Raw genomic sequence first — 8,519 nt, forward strand, 5'->3', positions numbered from 1 at the left:
ATGCCTACAAGCGCCCATGATGATGATGAGGTAGAGTGTGTATACGAAGAGATTGATGAAGCAATTAAACACGTAAAAGGAGATGAAAATTTAATAATAGTTGGAGATTGGAATGCAAGCATTGGAAAAGGCAAGGAAGGAAATATAGTGGGTGAATACGGGCTGGGCAAAAGGAATGAAAGAGGAGACCGACTTATAGAATTTTGCACGAAGTATAATTTAGTAATTGCCAACAACCAATTTAAAAATCATAATAGAAGAATATACACTTGGAAAAAGCCAGGCGATACTGGAAGGTATCAGATAGATTATATCATGGTTAAGCAAACATTTAGAAATCAACTCGTGGACTGCAAAACTTACCCTGGAGCAGACATTGATAGCGACCATAATTTGGTGATAATGAAATGTAGATTGGGGTTTAAAAACCTGAAGAAAAGGTGTCAGATGAATCGGTGGAATTTAGAGAAGCTTGAGGAAGAGGAGGTAAAGAAGATTTTTGAGGAGGACATCGCAAGAGGTCTGAGTAAAAAAGATAAGGTAGAAAATGTAGAAGAAGAATGGGAGAATGTTAAAAAGGAAATTCTTAAATCAGCAGAAGCAAACTTAGGCGAAGAGAACTGGTAAAAGAACTGGTAAAGAGAACCGGTAGAAAACCTTGGGTTTCAGACGATATATTGCAGCTGATGGATGAACGTAGAAAATATAAGAATGCTAGTGATGAAGAAAGTAAAAGGAACTATCGGAAATTAAGAAATGCTATAAACAGGAAGTGCAAACTGGTGAAAGAAGAGTGGATTAAAGAAAAGTGTTCAGAAGTGGATAGAGAAATGAACATTGGTAAAATAGACGGAGCATACAGGAAAGTTAAGGAAAATTTTGGGGTACATAAATTAAAATCTAATAATGTGTTAAACAAAGATGGTACACCAATATATAATACGAAAGGTAAAGTCGATAGATGGGTGGAATATATTGAAGAGTTATACGGAGGAAATGAATTAGAAAATGGTGTTATAGAGGAAGAAGAGGAAGTTGAGGAGAATGAAATGGGAGAAACAATACTGAGATCTGAATTTAAGAGAGCATTAAAAGATTTAAATTGCAGAAAGGCTCCTGGAATAGACGGAATACCTGTAGAATTACTGCGCAGTGCAGGTGAGGAAGCGATTGATAGATTATACAAACTGGTGTGTAATATTTATGAAAATGGGGAATTTCCATCAGACTTCAAAAAAAGTGTTATACTTATGATACCAAAGAAAGCAGGGGCAGATAAATGTGAAGAATACAGAACAATTAGTTTAACTAGTCATGCATCAAAAATCTTAACTAGAATTTCATACAGAAGAATTGAGAGGAGAGTGGAAGAAGTGTTAGGAGAAGACCAATTTGGTTTCAGGAAAAATACAGGGACAAGGGAAGCAATTTTAGGCCTCAGATTAATAGTAGAAGGATGGTTAAAGAAAAAAAAACCAACATACTTGGCGTTTATAGACCTAGAAAAGGCTTTCGATAACGTAGACTGGAATAAAATGTTCAGCATTTTAAAAAAATTAGGGTTCAAATACAGAGATAGAAGAAGGATTACTAACATTTATAGGAACCAAACAGCAATAAAAATTGAAGAACATAAGAAAGAAGCCCTAATAAGAAAGGGAGTCCGACAAGGATGTTCCCTATCACCGTTACTTTTTAATCTTTACATGGAACTAGCAGTTAATGATGTTAAAGAACAATTTAGATTCGGAGTAACAGTACAAGGTGAAAAGATAAAGATGCTAGGATTTGCTGATGATATAGTAATTCTAGCCGAGAGTAAAAAGGATTTAGAAGAAACAATGAACGGCATAGATGAAGTCCTAAGCAAGAACTATCGCATGAAAATAAACAAGAACAAAACAAAAGTAATGAAATGTAGTAGAAATAACAAAGATGGACCGCTGAATGTGAAAATAGGAGGAGAAAAGATTATTGAGGTAGAAGAATTTTGTTATTTGGGAAGTAAAATTACTAAAGATGGACGAAGCAGGAGCGATATAAAATGCCGAATAGCACAACCTAAACGAGCCTTCAGTAAGAAATATAATTTGTTTACATCAAAAATTAATTTAAACGTCAGGAAAAGATTTTTGAAAGTGTATGTTTGGAGTGTCGCTTTATATGGAAGTGAAACTTGGACGATCGGAGTATCTGAGAAGAAAAGATTAGAAGCTTTTGAAATGTGGTGCTATAGGAGAATGTTAAAAATCAGATGGGTGGATAAAGTGACAAATGAAGCGGTATTGCGGCAAATAGATGAAGAAAGAAGCATTTGGAAAAATATAGTTAAAAGAAGAGGCAGACTTATAAGCCACATACTAAGGCATCCTGGAATAGTCGCTTTAATATTGGAAGGACAGGTAGAAGGAAAAAATTGTGTAGGCAGGCCACGTTTGGAGTATGTAAAACAAATTGTTGGGGATGTAGGATGTAGAGGGTATACTGAAATGAAACGACTAGCACTAGATAGGGAATCTTGGAGAGCTGCATCAAACCAGTCAAATGACTGAAAACAAAAAAAAAAAAAAACAAGTATTATACGAGTATTTTCCGGTGATAATATTTTTCTCATTTCACGATCACTGAGTGGATAGATAGTGTTTAACTTACTACTATCTTTTTGTTTAAGAAGTTTCCTAATATCTTTCCTCTTTAGTTATTATTAGATCTTTAGGATATAGAAGATAGTAATTACTACAATTTTTAATATTTGTTTGGAGGGTTAAGGACAGTTTTGCCTGTGTTCGTATTCGGCGACCGCAGAAAAAAAAGCTTAACGGAGACCTTAGTTCCATATAGAGAATTTCGGGTGTTGTAATTTATAAAAAATATACTTCTAATCAAATAAAGTTGATAATTTAGTTTGTGTATTAAGATTATTGATTTAGAACTTTAGATAACGTTTAGAGATATAAAAGAATAACGTATCACGAATTAATTAATTTCTACAAAAATTACACTTGTGAATCCTTTTTAACTTATCAAAGATAATATAATTAAAAATAACCAATCAAAACGGTTAAAAATATTTAAAAACCTCTTAATCTCAAAAATTTACGATAATAAATTTTTTTAAACATCTGATTATTTCATTTTTCAGCTCAAATTTTTGACTGTTTTTACATAAATAAGGCATTGAGGACTGGTGTGCTTTGTAATGTTTATTTGAAAAGGCTAAGGAATTTCTTAGAGGAAAAAATATATAGCCTCCCAAAATAGGAGTTTTTCAAACCTTTCAATGTTTCAACCTACATTATTAATCGACTTTATTTTTATTATGCTTTTTTTATTAAAATAATAAAAACATTATCTTTTTCCCAAATAAGAAGTACATGTTGTTTTCACACAATATTAAAAGATTTTGGGTCAAAATTTGGAACGATTTAAAAAAAAGTAAAATATTTTGTAATAATCTGAAATATTTTACATGAGATATTGACAGATTGACAAAACATGTTACAATTTGCCGTAAAAAAGGCCTTTGGTAAGGTCTTTTTTAAATATGTTTCGTAAAAAGGTCTTTTTTTAGTTTTTCCTTAGAAAAGGATTAAATTTAAACTAATTACTCGATTATTAAATAAGTATAAAAATTGTATTATTGTTATTTAAAATGAGGTAATAAGTAAGGCTGAAAGGTTCAATTTTAACTGCTACTAAAACAAGATTAACCTTAAAGCTGAACACAAAAATCGGGAAATTCAAAAACGTCACTACTAGAAATTTTTTAATTGTTACTTACGGCAATATTAGGAACATAAACTAATATTTTAATTTGTACATGGTTTACAAAATTATTTAATGATATCCAGATTTGAAAAATTTTTTAAATACTATAAGGCGTTATTGAAACATCTTTAAAAACTTTCGATACAGAAACTTGGGTGGGTTTTCAGCGCTCCATATTCGTCATTTTTGGCTGTTACTGTAACCATCCAAGTTAAACCATTCCTCGTCGCTGAAATAAATACGATCCAATATCCAATTTCGTTACCATTCTAATCAACAAGACACCGAAATCAAACACAATACTTAAAAGTTTTCCATGGTCAGTTCTTGAACTACACCGATGCGATAAGCATGCATTTGTAATTTTGTAGTAGCCCTGAAATATATAGCTGCAAACAGCAGCTTTTAGCAGTTGTTACAAGTTGTACAAGTACAAGCCAACAACTCTAAAAGTACAGCTGTTGGCAATACTGTACTCAAGTACAGTGTTGCCAACTGACATGTAGGGGGAAATAAAATTTACCTATGCGTGACTTCGACCTTCTTAATCTTATGGTTGCGTACTTTTTGATACACCCGTTTCAAATTATAATAAATTACTTATTGTAATAAATTACTTATTATAACTTATTTGTAATCTTGTAATAAATATTGATTTATATATTGAAAGATAAAAACATGTTTTATTAATTTTTCCAAATCTCTGTAATGCATTACAATTTTTCTTTTTTTTTTTGTACAATTGTCACAGTATAATTTGTCTATTTACACAGTTTGATTAAAGCAAATTTAAAATTTTACAGTACAAAATATTTATTATTTAATATTTTAAGAGCCAATAGGTACATCAATGGATATTACAATGGATAACATCAAAACTGTATTTACCGGTGTTTGTTTGTGCGGGAAATTCATCAGAATGGTTGAAAACGGTGGGGGATGTCTGCAATTTATGTCCGCTGCGTTTAACTGCAGTCAGCTTACAACACAAATATCATTCCTTTCAACATTTAAACAAGTGAACAATATATTATATTCACACAAGTTCTCACCTGCATGAGGGCACGTGCGCGCGCACAGACACATACACACAAAACACACATATATTTATATATTCATGTACCGTACTTTATATTGCAATGTAATACGTTTATAAATATTATTCATCTGTCATATCTGTTATTAGAAAATTATGCATATTATTAATTATAACATTTTATCAGTTGTACTGAGTACTGTCGGAGTTATCTGGCGTTGCTCACTTCCGTAACGAGTCTTCCATTACCAACTAGTGAATTCCTACTCAAAATTCAAAAGGTATCACGAAAAAACTTTAAAAATTACTTTAAATCTCATTTCATCCCATTAATAATTTTTCAACAGAATACAGATAATAATTCTGAAAATACCAAGGTAGTAGCCAATTTATTTAATTGGTTATTCAAAATATTTTAAAATTTTTAACTTTTCTACCTTGAAAGTTTTTGATTAAAATGCTTTCTGAGCGATTAAATATTTTTATCATTTTAAGGTGAAGATTCCATCAGATATTATATTAATAAATTAAAAATAAAAAAACATGAAAAAAGTTGTAAATTTATATTCTCTTCAATTTCCCTTATCAAAAAATCAGACTTTATAAAAAAACCTTTAAAAATCCTTTAAGTAAATCTTCTTTCTATTTTCATAGAAAGCGGATTGTTTGGGAAAATGTTTGGAGTTTAATTAAATTTATCTTTTTGTAAATACAATTTGAGATGCAAAAAGAACAATTAATTTAAATTAAATTTATTCTTTCAATTTAAAATTTCAATAGAAAAAAAATTCAACAAAACTTGATGCAGTCAACAAACAATAGAAATTTTATTTGTATGCAGTGTTGCACTAAATAGTGCAAAATATTGACAATAAGGATAGTAAAATATATATAAAATTTAGTTCAAGAAAGAAAAGAATGAAAGAAAAGAAATAGCTAGATGGGCAAACTAAATGTTGAAAAAGAATATATATATATATATTCTTATAAAACGATAAGAGATAAAAAAAAGTTAACTAAACTGTGGCTTAAATTTTTTTTCTGTAATAAGCTGAAGAAATTATGGGAAAAAGAAGAAAGGAGTTATGAAAGCAGAGATAAAATCAAAGCTGAAAAATTATATATACGCTGAAGAATGAAGAATTGGTTAAAATAAAAGTACGTGGAGAGCTGGGTGCCGTTTCGAAGCCTGTGCTTTATATTAGAACACCAACTAGTTCACAATTTAAAATAGAATTTTCTAAGAATAACTTCTGTTACAAAGTATGGTGTGTACATTTTATTGTAACTCTCTTTTATAAAATTTTTAAATTACTGATCAAATATAACATACTGAGAAATAGTGGCACAGCCACTTTGTCCAATTTTCATCAGCTCTCAATATAATTTTTTTGTTGATGAAAAACCAGTGGTTATTTGAAACACGGCACAGATTAATTGAATGTAAAGCTAATTTGATTACAAAAATTTGAATTTAAATTTTCAATTAAAATTTTATTTATATATTTACTATTATAATTATTTGATTTATTTATTTTTTTATGCAGTTATATATACCTTAGCAAACTTCTCAACATAATAGTCACCATTATTGAATCATTTGTTGAAATGATTTACGTGCTTGAAAATACCCTTATTACCATGATTTAATCACTATGCCTTGATTCCTTGACTTCTTCAATACTTAATAGCTTCTTTCGTTTATTTTCACTCGACTCAGATCACTTAGTAGTAAAAAACTGTTAATTTTTTAACAAATTAACTTGGCTAAAGCTAAATCTAGACTTTACGTTTGTTGATTAAAAAGTGGCATCCGGATTTCGTAAGCAAAATGATTATATCAAAAATAGAATTTGATTAGTGATACACAACAAACATTTTTCGCCCAATCAGTGTTTGCATTGGTCGTTTTCCTATTTACCCTTTTAATATACGTAAGGAGAACAAAAATTGGCATACTATAGCAAATGATATCAAGAACGATTAGAATTTGATTCTTTCATTTGTACTAACTACCGCAAGAGATATTACTGGGTAGTTGCTATTTTCATGGTATTCCTCATATTTTAAGATTTAAAAAAAAATGCCAATAAAACGCATTAATTCTTGATATTGATTGTGTGCCGGTTTATTTAGCCCATATAAATGCCAAAATGTATGTTTTCGATTATTTATTGGCAGAATTTATGAATTTACATTAAAAAAAAAATAATAATGTAAGAAGTTATAATTGGTAGTATTTTTCAACCAAATTATGAAAAAATACATCTATCTCTTAAAGTATAATAATTTATAGTGTGAACAATATTATAATCCTCTATTTTATATTAAAAAAATAATAATAAATAAAAAAATAAGGCTGAGTTTTCTTTTTTTAATTTATTGAGGTAGACTATTTTATTATAATAATAATAAAAAAACACCTTATTGTCGGCTATAAAAATAATGTATAATTCTTTTATTTCCGATAAGACATAAAGATCACGATATAACAAAGCAACGGTCATTTGTCCCTCTCATAAATTCCAGTAACAGATAAGAAAGGAATTTTCAAAATAGAGCAGGCTCATTTTGGCTGGCTGAAAGCCAGCATGGCATGGCATACCGTGCAGCCAATGTTGTTTTCTTTACATAAGGCTCATTTGTTCACTTATAAATTGCCTGCACTGCAAAACGTCCGTTAAGAAATCACATAGCGTTAATGGAACTACTGAGCAGGAATAGTTTTGAATAAAATAACTTCTTTTCATGCAGTCTGCCTAGAACAAACATAATGGATGAAATAAGGAAGTACTTATACAATGGACAATTAAATATCGTCTGTAATCTTTTAACGAATATTATAAAAATTTAAACAAATGTAGTGGAATTTACAATATTCTTATTTGCATCGATATTGGCTTAGTTTCTAGCCATTTTCAATTAACTGAATTAGGGTGGAATGGAATACGTCTACATCACAAGAATACAAAACTGTATTATGTTTAATGAAAATTCAAAATAATTACGCTTTACCACTACTGTACAAAGAAAACTGCATCAAAACTACTTCATTTGTAATTTAATAAATACTAATTAATGAAATACTAATACTAATATTTAAATACTAATTTATATATATATATAAATATATATATATACTCGCGCACGCACAAAGACACACACACACCATGAAATCTGTATTTTTATTTTTTTTTTAACTTTACTTATTTAGTGTAATAATTCAAATAATTTTCAAATACTAAAAAAAAAAAAATACATGAATTATTTTAACAAATAATTTTGATTTTCAGGGTTAATTTTTGAACAGTTTTTTATAACGGTGAAAAAATACAAAAAACTTATTTCAACGTTTTTGCACATTAATGAATAAAAAGATTCTTGGATGACTTTTACAGCACTGTGCTGTAAAAGTGGGAAGAGTGTTGTCTGACCCGTTAATTGTTAACAAAGAATTAGGTCAACTAATGAAGATTCGGAAGAATGAACTAAATTAAGTAAGCTTATGGGATTGAAACGAATGCAAATTTTAATTTCTTTGCAGATGTTAAAATTTAATATAAAAAACAAAAAGTGGATCTTTAATGGAAAGGAAATGCATAGGTGCAAAACATACGGGAAAACCGGCAAAAGTAAAATATTGAGTACGAGAAGCGACTAGGAACTTTGTACGTTCTAGCCGTAATTAACAATGAGAATAAAACGAAAAAATTGA

Source organism: Lycorma delicatula, chromosome 8 (genome assembly GCF_047948215.1).
Source record: "Lycorma delicatula isolate Av1 chromosome 8, ASM4794821v1, whole genome shotgun sequence".
NCBI classification, from domain to species: domain Eukaryota; kingdom Metazoa; phylum Arthropoda; class Insecta; order Hemiptera; family Fulgoridae; genus Lycorma; species Lycorma delicatula.